This window comes from Fringilla coelebs, assembly GCF_963513975.1.
Source record: "Fringilla coelebs genome assembly, chromosome: 3".
In the NCBI taxonomy this organism is placed as follows: Eukaryota; Metazoa; Chordata; class Aves; order Passeriformes; family Fringillidae; genus Fringilla; species Fringilla coelebs.
The window spans coordinates 10,364,332-10,380,828 of NC_140030.1; the positions used below are offsets into that span (position 1 = coordinate 10,364,332).

The 16,497-nt window shown below is 40.8% G+C and overlaps 1 protein-coding gene across 10 annotated transcripts in view; it reads left to right on the forward strand.

Annotated features, from left to right (window-relative positions):
• The first annotated feature begins 1,227 nt into the window (after window positions 1–1,227).
• Window positions 1,228–16,497, forward strand: part of PUM2 (pumilio RNA binding family member 2) — a 68,601-nt gene continuing 53,331 nt past the window's right edge. For 3 of the 10 annotated variants that reach the window (XM_084202785.1, XM_084202790.1, XM_084202792.1), the window contains exon 1: window positions 1,593–1,656. The gene's annotated coding sequence lies outside the window, so the exon portion shown is untranslated. Of the gene's footprint in view, window positions 1,405–1,591; window positions 1,657–16,497 lie in introns of those variants that run through there. The other 7 variants (XM_084202788.1, XM_084202791.1, XM_084202789.1 and 4 more) reach the window with 5 other exon arrangements.

Below are 16,497 nucleotides of genomic sequence, written 5' to 3' on the forward strand. Positions count from 1 at the left end.
CACACACATGCAAACACACATCCCGTGGGTGGTGTGGGGACCTCGGGAGTCACCAGGGACCCCTCAAACAGGCCTCACCTCCCCTTTGTCTCCTAGGCCCTCAGGTGGGCACCACCTCCCACCGCCACACTTCCTGAAAGGCCTAAAATCACAGCATCACAGAATTGTTAGGGTTGGAAGGGACCTCTGGAGATCATCTAGTCCAGCCCCTGCCAAGGCAGGGTCACAGGAATGTCTCTGGAGATGAAGATTTCATGGCCTCCCTGGGGAGCCTTTTCCATTGCTCTGCCACTCTCAATGTAAAGTTCTTCCTCATGTTGAGGTGGAACTTCTTGTGTTTTAGTTCATTGCTCCTGTCACTGGGCTCCCCTTAAACTCTGGCACCAGCCAGGTACTTCAGGCTGGAGGAGACTGAGGGGAGACCTCATTTCAGTCTTCAACATCCTCACAAGGGGAAGTGGAGGGGCAAGCAGCAACCTCTCCTCTCTGGTGACCAGGGACAGGACCCAAGGGAGTGGCTTGAAGCTGAGTTAGAAGATGTTTAGGTTACATATCAGGAAAAGATTTTTCACCCAGAGGTTGGCTGGACACTGGCACAGGCTCCCCAGGACAGTGGTCACAGCACCAAGCCTAAGAGAGTTCATTTTAAGGCACATGGTGTGACTCTTGGGATGATGTCTTGTGCAGGGCCAGGAGCTGGACTTCTTGATGCTGATGGGTGCTTTCAAACTCAGCCAATTCTATGATTTTCTGAGCCTCTTGGCACCTGCCTTTGACATACTTATATGCATTAATGAGATCCCTTCTGTTTTCTCTTGACTGAACATGCCCAGCTCCCACAGTGCCTTCGGATACGGGAGATGCTCTCGACCCCACATCATCTTTGTGGCCTTTGCTGGACCCTCTCCAGAAGTTCCTAGTCTTTCTTGCACTGAGGAGCCCAGACCTGGACACCAGTAAGTGAACGTGAGCACAAACACACGCAGCCCAATACCAGCGCTGTCGGGCGACTGGAAGGACAGGGACGGGGACACCCCCCCGCCGCGGTGCCCGCGCTGAGGGGCGGCGGGCGGCGCATGCGCGGCGGAAGGGGCCGGGGGCCGCCGCCTCCTCCCTCCGCCTCCCCGCGGGCCGGGCCGGGGCGCGCAGGCGCGGCGGGGCCGGGGCGGGCAGGGGCGGCGGGGCCGAGCGGCGGCGGCGGCCGGGGGGAGCGGCCGGGGAGGTTCAGCCGCGCTCTCGCTGTCCCTGTCCCTCCGCGCCATGTTGTTGTGAGCCCCGGGCGAGCGGGAGGGGAGGCAGGAAGGAGCGGTGCCCAGCGGGAGCGGCAGGAGGAGGAGGAAGGGGCCGGCGGGCGGGCAGGCGTGTCCCAGCGGCCGCTCCGGCTCCATCGCCGCCAGCCAGCCCGTGAGTACCCCCGGGGGGCCGGCGCCGCGCTGGGAAGGCCGCAGGCGGGCGGAGCGGGCGGGCGGGCCCCCCTTCCTCCAGCCCCCTTTTGTCTGCGGGCTCGGCTGCGCGCCGAGGGAGGGGAGAGGGAGGGGAGGAGGAGGAGGAGAAGAAGGAGGGAGGGAGGGGGCCATGTTGTGGCAGGTCACCGGGCGGCGCGGGGCCTGCGCGGCGGCCTCGCCGCCTTTGTGTCCGCCCGGGAGCGGCGCCGAGGTGGGGACAGAGCGAGCGCTGTGAGGGGCGGTGGCGCCGGGGGAGCGAGGGAGGGAGGGGCGGCATTGTGCACTCGGGGGGGCTCGGGGGAAGCCGATCCTGGCCCTGGCGGGGTGTGCGGGGCCGGGTTGGTGCCCGGGGGAGCGTCGGGGGCCCGGGGCAGACAGGGGCGGACGCAGCACCGGGGCTACAATGGGCTCCGGCTCGGAGGGAGCGGAGACGGGGGCGGCGCTCGGACCCCACGGGCCATTGCGTGGCTGGGATCACACGGGCTTTGTTCGATCGTACGGAAAACTTGTGTTATTTTTTTAGTGCTCTTAAAGATAATAACCGCTTCCTGAGAGTGCAGCGAGAAGGCCGAATGCCTTTGGTATCTGGTGGCACACAATGAAGCGGTAGGGCTTGATTCTGCTTCAAACCTGCCCGTGCAGACCACAAAAACAAAAAGTTGAGGAAAATGCCTCCTGTCCTGAGTGGATCGTGCGTACAGCGAACAGTTTGGGGTTAATCTCCGTGGCAGTTATTGTGCAAAAGATTGTTGGGTTTTGTTTTGGTATTGTTTTCTTTCCTGTATTTCCTAAGGTCAGATCCTTATTTCTTTGAGAGAAAATATTCTTGGGATGGTTTATATTCTTCTAGTTTACAGTTTGTAGCAAGATGGCTTAATACCAAAATGTGCAGCGTGTTGGAGATGTGATAAAGAGGTTCTTATCACCTGATTTCGGGATGCTTTTTTCTGAGCAATTAGATGTGTATGAGCAGTGTGAATCCGTAAAACTCTTAATTCGCCTAATACTCCCTACATATGCTGCAAGTTAACAAAATACTTTGAGGTTTATTTTACTTTCTCTTTGTTGCATCTCCACTGAGAAATCAGGCCTTCATAGTTTCAGTGAGCTGATGGTGTAGCTCTTCAGGTATGTGGGATATGAATGCATTCGAAATATAATTACTGTGCCATGTTACCATTTTTACACATAAGGCATAGTTTTGTGTTATATTTAGTCACGTCTAGGTTTAAAACCAGATGTTAACAACAGTCGCAGTTTTGTTGGGAAGCTGAAATGTTGCCTGCTTTGCTCGACAACTCTGTGTCAAGGCGAGTATAAATATGCTAGGGAAGTGGGAGAAGGAAACTTGCATTAAAAGGGAAATGCTAATTTAGTGGTGGTGTAGTTTGGGTTATATGGGTGGAAATGACACCAAATCACCTGACAGTTTTCTGAAGTGTTCAGAGTTGAAAATTTGGAATTTGGCCCAGTAGAATGGTTAGTAGGCAAATGCATGTGAGAAACTGCTTGATAATGCACATTCTGCAGTTTATTATGTGGATGTTGTGCATAGGAAAGTCCATATTATTTGAATACTCTTTTTTCTGCATTAATAACAATGGTTTGTTTTTATTTTTTTCCTGGAGTATCACTCTGTAGTAATAAGTCTTCTGTGTTAGAGATGTTGGCACAGTGCTGAGGCAATTGTAATTGTATCTGGTATCGTGATTGAGCTAATAGTGCAAGCAGTTGGCTGAAAGAGCTGGGCTTGCCTGCCTTTTTATGAGATGCCTCTTGTTATGACAGTTTATATTAAATCTTACCGTGGATTGTGGAGTACACTGAAGGCTTTATGTAGCTGTTTTCCTTGGGTGTTTCTCTGCAATGTTCTCAGTGGGCCAGATGTTGCAGATGTTTAGGGCAAGTGTGTTAACAGAATGTCAGCTTGCTGAAACTGTGAACTCGATCTGATTTTTAAACAGCACTTTCTAGTTCACTTTTAGATATTGCCTCCTCTTCTTCATTTAGTGATATTTGAGTGTGCACTGAATAATCAGCATGTGTAGAAGCATTCTCCTTGATAATTTCATCTTTTTCTTTGTACAGTGGGTTCCAAAATCCCCAGATTATTAGACCAATTTTTTATACACCGAGGCAAGTAAGCCAGTAGAGGGTTTGAATTCCTGCTGGTATGTCTTCCTGCTTTTTTTTTGAGTGTGGAATTATATGAAAATTAACTGTCTATTGCACTATGAAGAAACCTAAATTCTCTTGAATGTTAAATTCTGTGTTGAGAATGCTCCTAAAATGAGCATTAATACATTGTATTTTCTTTTTACAGTTTGATAGAAACTCTACAGAGGAAACAACATATGACAGTAGACATGATGTATAAATGCTTCTCACTGTGTGTATCAAAAGTGTAGGAATGTAAGAGAATGGAGGAATGTCTCTTTGAGTAATTTAGGTGAAAATGTTTGCTTCATTAATTGGGATTTCCCCACCCATATAATACCTGTTGTCTTGCTTATTGCACATAAGCCAGTGCCCAGGCCTTTGTCTTGGCAATGAGGAAAGAACCGTTTCCTTTAAAAGGTCCTATAACAAGTAATACCAATTGTGTAGTGTCACTAAGTAATGAAGTTGGAGGCATTTCACAGTCATATTGTGGAAAAGCATTTTAAGTTACATCAAAGCATGTAAAGGATTCAGTTCTAGATGCTTCAGTGTCGTTTCAGACAAGTTATATGGAATTTATACAATGGCTTGCATGCTGAAACTTTACAGCAAGGTTTAGTTTGGATCTCACTCAGAGTACCTGTTGTGGCTTTTATCATAGTAGGCAAGAGCTGATATGTGAAATGTTTAGCTTACAAATAAAGACCATTTATCTCTAAAGATTATACTTCATTATTGCTTAACAGATACTTTTTCTAAGCATGGTTATTTAAGAGCAGTTGTAGGTATGTAGAAGAAATACATCTGAGGAAGTTATGACAATCATCTTAGGAGTTAAGAAGGAAATGCTGAAGTCCATAGCAAAAGCATTTCAGTAATAAGCCACACTTGTCTTTTTTGCCAGTTCTCTGTATATGCATCTCTTTGCACTAAACTTGAGTGGTGATATGAACTGTTGTCCTCTGCAGGTTATGCTAAAAACATATCTGCAACCTTTCTAGGAAGCCTTATTTTTTGACGCCAATTATTTGTGTACCTTGGACTAAGTAATCTGGTTTATATTTTGTAGTTGTGATTATTTTTAATTTAATTTTTCATGCAACTCCATGATAGGTTACCTCTTGCTTCATTGAGGTGTTGGCAAAAGTCTCAGTTACAGGTAATAGGTCTGGTTGTCTGTCTTTCCATATAATGCTTTCAGTATGTAAATCCTAGTGGAAGTAACTGGAGTCATGTCACATCTGTATGTTCATAACTTTGCTTGTAGATTTCATCCATTTTTTTTTTAGGAAGAATTTTGGGTGATGGATTGAACTAGTCATACAGTCATTTTGCATGGCTGATACGAAGTTTCATGTAGAATTAGATCATAAATCTCTTCAAAAAGAAAGTGAGTTTTTAAAAGCTGTATTAAGCTCTGTAACTCTTCACATGTGTGTATTGATTAAATGCAAAGCTAGACATCCTGGAAATGACTTTGTGTAGTTGATGTAAAAATAAGGAGTCTAGCTTGACTCATATATTTCAAGTATCTTCTGTTTGTTTCCTCTATGATATATATTACTTAAATTTTAGTTCTGGCATGTTACAATGATGAGTTAATCATTTAGTCTGAAGAAGTTGCAGAACTCATTTTACTACAGTATTGACAATAAGCAAATATCTACTGTAACTGTACTGATAAGACAAAATAGGTTTAGATCTTGCATTACTCACAAAACCAAGATTGTGCAAGATTAAAAAAAAATACCCCTCCCATATAACTGTCTATATATTATATTTTTCCTTAAAGATGCAACATTTGGTAGTCTGTAAGACTCAGTGAAAGGGTAGAACTCTGTAGAGGGATTAAAGGACTGGTTTATTTTGTCTATATTTGGGATCTATCCACATATGTTAGATTTTAATTGGACTTGCCACTTTCCTTTAGCATGAAAAATGAGACATTTCTTAGACTTGAATATTTTTTTCTTCCTTAAGTACTTATTTTAGATTGTAGGTGGTATTTAGTGCTTTATTTATGTCCATTCAGATACCAAAAGGCTGATAATACATCAGTTATGGTAGATTAGGAATATGTGGAGATCATTAAGTGTCGCTGTTCAGGCAGGGACAGGTGTTTTTTCCTGACAGGATTTTGTCGATACCAGAGTGTTTTGCTGTTGTCATTTATAATTGTTTTAAGCCAAATCTTAAATGTTTCACAAGTGAGCTGATGAATTTAATTTTAACCTGAGTCTGAAATCTTTGTCTTGTGAAGACCCCCACAGGTACTGTTGTGTGGGTTAGAGACATTTAATGTCAATTATTATGTTAGAATTTTGTGTGGCTTAACACATTTGAAAGAACAACTGAGGCTGGGGTGTAAGAGTGAGATGTAGTTCCCATAGAAAAGTTAGTTTTCTGTGCTACTTTGATACATAGTCTCCTAATTATAGAATCAGACATAGCAGTATAACAGAATTAGTGGTTTTACACATCATGCTGAGTAACAATGTAAAAGAAACTGCTGCCTTTGTGATTGAAATTGTATTTTGATTTTTTTTAGCAAGGAAATACGTGGGCAAGCATTTATAATGTATGGAGCTCTACCATTTTAAGATACTATTTTGTAAAAACCTCTGTGGTGCTTTTTTTTTTCTTGTAGAGTCGTAGTTTGGCAGTGGCATTTAAGATTAAAAGCTTAAGTCAGTAAACATATTTCCCAATAAATATTGTTCTTGTACTGCTTGGACTTTTTTTTTTCCCGAGTCCTAATTATAAGAGCTATATATTTAAAGATATTTAGGAGAGCCTTTTTTGTTATCAAAAGTTTTTCTTTTTAGCTTTTTAAGTAGCGTGAGCATTTCTTGTGTCCTCCTAGGCATGGATGAAGTGGCCTGGCTGGAGATCAGAGGAATGATGCATTGGTGTGGAAGCCAGTGGGGTTGGATTAAGGGTTGCCCCACCTGGAGCAGTAGCTGCAGTAACATCAGGGCCCAGTTCAAGTGGAAACACTCCTCACACCATCCCTGTAACTATGGTGTCAGGTCTTCCAGTGTCCAGGTACCCCTCAGTGGATGTTCTCCATGCCACAAATGGAATTTCTTCCAGCAGCAGGCTGGGGGGCAGCTGTGTTTGGCAAACCCTGCTGGCCCACAGGAGATGGTGTTCTCGTAGGTCATCCAGTAGGTTGTAGATTTGTTTTTCATTGAAACAGTTGCTGTGTTTTGTGTCAAATCCACATCTTTAAGAATAATATTTGCGAATTAAGCTGATTTTTTTTTAATGCTGTAATAATAAAACCTAAAACTTACCATTCATTTTGTTAAAGCAGTTATACATTTAACTGCATAAAATAATTTTGAAATGTTCAGTTGGAACCATTTTTTTAACTTGCATAAACATATCATATTTCTCTGAGTGCCTGTTTTTTATCAGAATATGATAAAATAATTAGTTTTGAATTTATGCAAAGCAGTTGGTTCAGTTTGAAAAGGCACTCTCTCCTGGTAGGCTTTATGAGAAGTAATATGCATTTAGTACTGAGTCTTAGTTGTTACACTTAGAGATAAGAATGTTTTATTCAGGTGAAATAGAATTAAGTGTAGATTAAAAGGTAGCTCTCCTTTTGCATATGGTAACCAAGAAGAAAAACAAAATCCAGTTTTAAGCCTTTTGCCCTCAAATATTTCATACAGCTTCCCAAGTTTATTTTAAGAACTTTTGTTTGGATTTGAAGGTAGGAATTGCTTTCACCCCCAGGATTCTGGTAGTGTGCCACTGTTTAGGTCCACAAGGAATTTCTTGCACCTTCCCAAGCCCAAGGACGTAGGGACTGTACTCAAAAAAGTAGTAAGTATAGGAACAAATGTAAATAAACAAAATTTGCTGACCTTACAACCAGGAATGCCTGTTGTATCTTAATCATCTTCTTCACCTGTTCTTTCTCATTCTTTGATTTCTTCTGGCATTTTGTTTTTGGCTTTCCCTTTTACTATTTTCTTCCTCTTATATTGACCTACATAGCAAAATAGAAAACCTTTCACCTGACATCCTGCTTCATGCTGTATCAAATTCTTTATTACTTGTGCAGAAGCTATAAGGCTATTTTGTAAATCTAAAATTTGACAATATTTTATTTTTCCATTTGGATACACTTCCTGAGAATGAAAATGATGAGTTTTTCCTCACTAGTGGGAGTTGCACAGGTAATGGTTCTGATTTTCACTAGCATTTCTCAAAGCTGATATGTTGTGTAGGTAAAATTATTCACAGATCAGTGCTGAATAACAGTGGCATCTCCCTTCTGCCATCTGCTTTCCACCCCTCGTGATCAAAGCAATGCCTTTATCACAAGCTTTGTTTAGTTCAGTTAGGTGCACCCAAATACTTCTGGATTCCTCTTGTAGGTGACTGTCATGAACCTTATACATGTTTTCTGGTAACTTGAATGGGGGATGCAGAGGAACTACTCTTAATTTTCGAAGTGCTTCAGTGGTTCTGTGCATTATGAAGATTTGGTGAAGGGGAAGCTGCTCTTTGCTGTGCATTATCCATGTGGGAATAGTAGTTTTCAGCTTTTTGTCATCGTCTTACTGTTGTGCTGTTTTTTGTCTCATTTGCTCTCCTTCTTCAGTAGCAATATAAACCAGAAGAAATCAAGGACAGATCAGGGGACTTCTCCATTTCAATTCTTTGATTTGAGTTCTGTGTACCAGTGTTCTTATAGGGCAGTCACGGCTTCCCTGGGCAGCTGATGCCAGCAGTGCCTCACCATCCTCACAGTAAAGAGTTTGTTGCAAATGCCAGCTGTAAACCTGCCCTCTGCCAGTTTAAAGCCATTTACCCTTGCCCTATCCCTCCAAGCCTTGGTCCAGCTTTCCTGTAACCCCTCTGGGTACTGGACGGTGCACTAAGGTCTCCTCAGAGCCTTCTCTTGTCCAGGCTGAAGAACCCCAGCTCTCCACCAAAACATCAAGAATTCCCCAGCACTGTGCTCCATGCAGTTTTCCAGGGATATGTTGCAGGGTGGTAGAAATGCTGCAGCCTTCTTTGAAGTCTCCTCCAGAAGCCAGTTGGACTAAGGCCTCAAGAGCAGCCATTTCAAGTCCATGCGCGCACACAGGCCACAGGTAGCTCAGCAGAGGAAAGACAGGAAGGATCCTTGTATGATGTATTCCAGCTAAGGTTTGTTGCATCCACCGTGCCAGAGGGAGCAGGGACAAAGACAACAAGGTTAAGTAGGGGAGGGCACAGGGGCAGTACAAAGGGCAGTGGCTTACAGGGGAGACTAGGCTGGCCACCAGGGGTGCCACAACCAGTGAGGAAACAGGGAAAAGAGAAACCAGGGGAAGTTTGGGGAAAGGAACTGGGATGGATCGGTGTTAAGCAAGAGTCCATGGGGGAATCCTTTCTGTCTGCCCAGGTGGGGAAAACTCTATGGTAAGTTTCTCCAAGGCAGTGCTCTGGGGATTTTCCTGAGGGGGAAGGATTCAGAGGATTCCGCAGGAGTAGTCTTCTGTCAAGTAAGTCCCATGAGCCTGAGGCCTTAATTGGGGATTTCAAGTTAATAGAGAATGTGGAAAAACCTTATCCACTTTCATACCAGAAGATACCTGATACTTTTTGACTGATACTGTGTGATACATAGAAGTGAGTTGAATGAGTTGTTGTTGCGAGCAATAAGATAAATAGATCAACTGGGCTGGAGTCACTAATGGATTGTGAAGAGTCTTCAAGTTAGTTAAAATGCTAAAGAATCTCTGTAGGAGAATAAGAAGTTGATAAATATACTTCATTAACTGCAAGAAATGAATTCCTGGGAAGACTACTGAACATTATGTTGGTCTTCTGAAAGCCATCTGAAATAACTTCAAAACAACTGAACACAAGGCAAACAATGTCTTTAGTAAAGATAATTACTTGTCTACTAGGACATTTAATTTTTACTGTGGTTAAAGACTGAGGAGTTACTTGTCAGTGTCCCTGATAAGGGCTTATTGAGGGATGAACTGTGGAAATTATCACTGAAGTGCCAATAGCTGGAAGGCAGTTCATGCCATTAATAAGATGATTTAACTTTTGGCCAGCCCTGAAGTGATCAAGTAGTTGGATTAGATTATTCCGTCCAGCTGAAATATTCTAAGTTAATTCACAGTAGCATTGTAGGCCTTTGATAACTCAGAGAAAGATCAAGTGGGTTATCCTGAAGATCCATGGGAGTATTGAGGCTTAGTGTACCCTAATTTGGAAATTACCAAGACTAATGAAAGAACTCCAGGTGGCACAAACATTTAAGAGAAGAGCAGGAAATTCAAAAACACCACAAGTGGATTCAACACTTGGTTGAAATGGAAAATTCTTTTGCTAAGTGTACACTTGACACATTGGTGTCCAAATTGACCAGCCACTGGCTCAGAACTACCATCATTGTCTTACAGAACATTTCAGCATAAGAGGCACAGGAACATGCCAGTTGTTGTTATTCTCAGTGTGATGTGTTCTTCTACATCTGCTTCAGCTGCAGGAATAAAAATTGAAGTGATGGACAACAGTTACCAATGGCCAACACTTAGAGACTTGAACTACTTTGCAGGCAGAGGGGGAGTCTCTAAAACAGTAATTTGCAGCATAGAAGAGGGCAGAGGCTAGAGGAGCATGCTTTGCATGAGAGGTGGTAGCCAAAAATCTTTGGACACTCAGTTGAATAGCAGGGCATGCAGAACTCCTCAGTGCAAGATGTCAAAGCCAGCACTGTTAATTTGAGTCAGGACACCACCATTGTCACCTTGCATATTAAAACAGTAGAGACCATCCAGTCACTGACAAGGTTAAGTATAAACTCCTTAACCTAGAGATAATGATCCCTGACTGTCATTAATCTTTCTTTAAAATATTTAATAGTGAAAAGAGTTATAAAGGATAACAAACTAAGTATGAAAACTATTTTCACTTGAGGCTTTGACATTTTTTTCTTTCCCTCAACATCAAAAGAGCATTTCAGTCTCTGGTAGCGGAGCATTTGAGGAAGACTGCTGTGTGCTGTGGCATCATCCTTTTGTTCATATCCCCAAGGGGCTGCAGATAGGTTAGTCATCTGTTTGTCATAAATTCACATCATTTCAGGAATGAAAAATTGTCTAGGATAGAAAAGTTTAGTGATCATCAATCAGTATGTAATATTTGGAGTTACAGAGAAGAAGTTTTTGTAAAGTCAGGATATATTTTCTAGGATGTCGAACTCCTTGCAGACGTTCTTCCCACATGCTGAAGCGAGCATCTACAGCCAAGTGGTACTGCCCAGGCTGCTTGTCCTGTCTTTTCCTAATTCAACTCCGTCTACTTTCCTCCCTCATGGCAAAGGTAGTTAAACGCTTAGTTTAATCTAAATACTTTAGGTTGTGAATTTTAACATGACCTGGGTGTCTTTGCGTCTTGCTTTTGAAGAAACAAGAGTTAATAGGCAAGACTGACAGAAAAGCTTTGGCTGTTGCAGCCTTTTCCAAAAATCCTAAGGGTAGTGGTGCTATAAACAAAAGAACATAAATTGTGTCTTTAAGCAAAGTTCAATTGAGCTGCAATTGGTGCAACTCATTTGTGTTAGAATTGACAAACATCTCAAAGTTTTGTGAGTATCTGCTATAACAAAGAAAAACCCTTCCTTGGAGGGGAAAAAGAGAGAACAAAGGAAAAAGAGTCTTACTGAGTTCAAGAGCTTTTTGGCACTTTTGTGGTCTGGAGGAGAAGCTGTATGTTTCAGTATTTGCAAGTATCCATCCTGACTTCCATGAGGGTCTATTAGAACTAATATAGCCATGAGAAAATGTATAGGTGCTATTAAACTAGCAAAATGTGCAAATGCTTAACAGGATGAAATGGACAATTCCTAGCAGAAATTCTGCCTTGGTTTTAATAATGTTATTTTGTTTGTTGTTCAAATAAGGTAGACTAATATGTTTGTGCAATAGAAATTGGGAAATCATTTTCCCATATGAGACCTCACAGTCATGTAGCCATCCCTTGAAACAATGAACATAATCTCTTCATTCAAATTGAGAACAACGTAATCTGTTTCCTGACCTTACAGTGGGAATTGCATTTCCTCAATCCTTAGTTTTTCCTTTTATAGATTTTACTTAAAACTGTCCCTAGAAATCTAAATATGCTTGCAGTCTGTTTTTTTTTATTTCCTATCTTTGTTTGCAACTTTTACTTCAACTTAAAAGTGAAGTGTAGTTGTGAAATATAACTACCTTAAGATGATTTCAAACAAATTTTCATCAACAGATTTTTAAGACTTTTTCAAGTGTTAATCGCCTATACAACACATACTTTGTTAGTTTTTCATTGTAATAGCCCAAGTTTTATTTTAGCTGATTGATGGGGTTGTTCTCACTGTAAAGTTAACATCCCTCTAAAGCTGTTCTGAAGATTTATTTCTGTTTCTGCATGCAACAAGTTCTCTAACAACTTTTTTGTAAGTATTATCTTTCTGTGCTGGGGTTTGCTCTGGTTTAATTTTGAGTTTGCCATTGTCATCAATTTGTTCCAGTAGCATTTAGCACCACCAAACTAGAAACCCAGATTATGGTTGTTGAATGTATGATTTAAGCAGCTTCTCAAATTTGCAAATAACTAAAACTTTCCAAGCCTCACAAACTAGGAAAAGAAATCTTAGACTGGCAGGATTTTCCATTATGCCTAGAGGAGAGCTGAAGGGGTGGGAATTTGATTCCTGTTTTGGAAAATCTGTTCCCTGTTAAAAAATCTTGTTCAATAAGTTCCCGGTGAGATTTTTCTGTCATAGTAGTGCTGTGAGATGGGGCAAATACTGTGAGTTTTTTGAGTGAGTTGTAACGTTGGGCCTTTTTTTTCTGTTAAAAAATTAAATGTCTTGCTACTTGATTAGTGAGATATCACCTTATTGCCTCCCTGCTTGTGACTGTCAGTTTTGATAGCAGACGTGGCTGGAAAGAGGAAACATGTCCATCTTTCCCCTCTCTTTGATTTGAAGTAGCTGAAAATGGAGTATTTTGTGATGTATTGCAACATGGTTTCATGAACTTGGACTGAAAGAAAAGCATGAGAAATTTTTGGTAAAATGTTTTAAAACGCTTCCCTAGATAGAGAGAGGAAGATTACAGTGCTGAATTTTGCAGATACTTGGGTTGTATTTTTAGTATTTTCCAGCATGTAGTGCATGGAATAGGCAGCTTAATGTGAACTGTCATCAGGGCAGGGAAAAGGAGAGTTATTGCAGTCACCTGACTGCGCAAGCAAGTTTGTTCTGTGTGGCTTATATTTTTTAGAGGCTTTTTTCCTTATCACTCCTTCCAGTCACATTTGCTGTTTCTGTGTGTCTGCACAGTTTCTGACCTTTTCAGCAGCATTTCAAGCTGCAGGTGATGGTTTCAGCTGGTGAGGAACTTGAGCAGTTCCCCCCTCTGCATATTGTCACATGTGGTGTCAGGTGGTGAGCTGCTGCCTCCTTCATGTGGACTTCGTGTTAGTTGTGTCTTTATTAAATATCTTCACCAGTGTCCTTGTGCTGTCCAACATACACCTTTATAGTTCCACCTGCCACGATGTCTCCAAATACCTGGCAAGCATTGTAAAATGTCTTCATGTGAATGACTGCTTTATCTCACTTTACCAATTGTTTCTTCTTGTATCAGTCTTTGTAATATGTTTTACACTTAAAGTTCTTTGAAGCAGAGTCCTTCATATTTTAGTGCTTATTCAGTAATTAGCATAGGGAGAGCCTGGTTTGATATTACAGCAAACAAATGGCATGTGGTCAACTGTGCATTATCTTATTTACATATAGATAAACTTTGGTGTGTGCTTGTGCTGCAGTGGCTCTGCACAGAGTCCATTCAGGTCTGTGAGGAATTACTGGCAGCAGCATAAACCTGAACTGTAGTGCTGCTTCCAGAGGGAGTGTGAGCTGGGAGCGGCCTTGGAGCACTACAGTGGGAACCAGAGACCTGAGCTGGTGGTGTATGGAGCCAGCTGGAGTTTTTTTGCATTCATTCCCATGTGCTCCAGGTTCTAGGTGAGATTGTGAGTGAGGCCTTGTTCTAAAAATGGTTATTGTGTAGGTGTGGAATTTTGTCTTAAAGTTATTGTATAGTTGTGGAATTTTGTCCTAAAGTTAAAACTTGTTTTAGGCATTCTAGGAGAGTTTTGCATGACATCCAGGTGGTGGGAGCCAAAAAACCTGGCCAAAAAAGGCTGCATATGGGCTTTCAAGCCTTTTGCATTTGCAGCAAATTTCTTGCTAAGTTGTTATTCATTTCCTTACATTATTCATATTGTCAAGAAAATAAAAATGTAGGTTAGTGTTAGTTCTTTTGCTTAATCTAAGTTCTTATCTGTGGGTTTAGGACGCTGCTTGCCTTTTTTAAAACGTGATTTAAAATTGGTGGTTTTGAAAATATGAAACTGCTGTATTGCACAGAGGAGCTGCATTTAGCTTTCTGAACTACCTTGACTTGGTCGGGGTGAAGAAGGCCCTTGTGTGTCCTTGTGAAGAGTTATGTGAAAGCTTTTTTTCTTCAGTGTAAAGATGAAGAGAAAAGCAAAGTGGATAAATAGTGAAGGGAAGCCTGTAGTTGGGTAAATGATTTCAGGGAATACTTTATTTTGTGTGAAGATGAATAACCTGGAATTTAAACATCTAACCAGAGATTTTGCTCATAAAATCACCGTCTTTTTTTTAGATAATTCAAATGTGGGTTGTTCCTGTTCACAATTTCTGCTTTTGCCTGCCCTACGTACTGTGCCTGTTCATGTACTGATAGTGGCTTTTACGTGTAACTACTCTTAAATGTTTGGCTTCTTAAATGAAGAAGTTGAAGTATTTGGCTCTAAATCTATTGAAGCACAGGTGTATCAATAGCAATCTTTTGTTAAAAAGATTTTGTTGCTTCAATTTCAATTCTAAATAGCCTGTTTATTTTTTTACTTTGTTTACTGCCGTTGGTATAAAGTCTTTGCTGTTATTTTAGACTGTCTTTTAGTTTCTTTGGAGGACTATGCTAGCCAGCACTTAATGAGATATTAATGTCCAAAGCTAGGCTGCAGCTCATAGACTGCAACTGATAGCTCATAGGCTGCAGCTATTAGAACTGATGCTTACTGTGGTAAAAGTAGTCTCTAGTTATGTTTTTTTAGAGTTGGCTGGTTTTTCCAGCTTTTAGGCAATTGTAGAAATGTACAAGTCAGTTATATGCATGTTGTCCAAAGAGAACATCTTTAGAAAACAGCTGAAATAATTGATAACAGCAATTTCTTTAAATGTCCTTTCACCTGCTGTAGACAGATAAGTAGAAGGCACATATGCTTCCTTGTAGCAAGGGAAGAACTAAAAAAATACACTAAAAGAAGTTAGTTTTACTGTTCCCTGCCTCTCCTTGAAGTTATGCAGAGTTTAAAAGTGCAGAAAAAATCAAGGTGGATTTTGAAGCAGACTTGAAACCTTGGGGTTTTTCACTGTTATTTTATGCTGGGGATACAGAGAAGTTGTGTGTTGTGTCAGCACCTTTCTTTGCAAAAGCTAGTTATTTGTAGTGGAATGAGGAGTTTAAAAATTCCAGGTTTTGGGGGGTTTTTTTTGTGGGTTTTTTTTTTTTTTTTTTTTTTTTTTTTCTTTCTTTTTTTTTTCTTTTTGTACTGTCAGCTGTTCAATTCATTGCATAAGAACTAGGTAGTTTAATCTCTGGTTGTAGCACCCACTTTGAGAAGATCAGACTGTGTTGGTATCACCTAATTTCTTCTTGCCTGCTCAGGAGGGGGGGAAAAAGGCAAAACTGAAAGGCCAACAGCTTGTTCAAATGGTACAGGGTCATGAGGGAGAAGAATTCATGATACTGGAAACTTCTGAGCAGAATTACTGGGAGAACTTCAGTTTTTCCATGTGTTACTGAAAACTAAATCCTTGAGAAATTAATATTTTGTGTGGCAAATGAAACTTCCATATTCTGGAGGAAACAAAATGAAAGTCAATGCTCTGAAGAAGGGGATTGTTACTTAGCAGTTGCTGGGGGTGGCAGGAATGTTTGTGATAACAGCTCTACAATAACACAAAGTAAAACTGTTTCCTGCAAATTCTGTTAGAGTGACTTCTTAAATTTCCACAGCCCTACTTTTAATAGGTGTGGTGTCCATGTGTATGTACATACATATGAAATAATTTTCTTCATATAAATGATACTTTGTATAAATGAGTTATGTTCCATGGGATTCCTTAGGATCACATTAAGATGGTGTTAAAACCCCATAATTTGCCAAACAGAAATTTAGTCTGGATTCTCTCTTTTTTTTTTTTTTAACTTTTCAGACATTTGTGTAGGAGAGATGTTCTGTTTCAGATTCCTTGGTAATAAACAGAAAAGTGAAGATAGTTGAGATTTCTAAAGAAAACACAGCAGCAAAAAGAATATTGATTAAAATGTAGAAAATTAATTTATGGAAATTTTATTTGATTCCAGGCCCGTGGATTCCAGTGTTCCAATTCTTGTTAACACATTTAAGACAAGCTTGTTGACTCTATTAGAATGAAAACTATGTTTCATTAATCATTACAAAATACAGCCAGATAAATTGTCTAGTTCCTGCTTGTGTGTAGATACCTCTAGAGTTTATACAGAATTTTCATCTTCAGAAAAGGCAAAGTTTTAAGCCTTTTTTTTATAGTATATTGCCTAGAAAGCACTCAAAGTTTTTTAAAAGATTTTTAATTTACTAAATAAAGTTTTTGAATGAGAGCAAATGATGAAGTAATGAAAGCTGATGTCTCAAAACAGCAGCACATCAAATTAATGTCATGCTTCTGTATAGAAGTAGCTGGATTGTTATTACTTACTGACAGAGCCTTTCTGTGTAGAACAGGATAATAATTGTTAGAAAT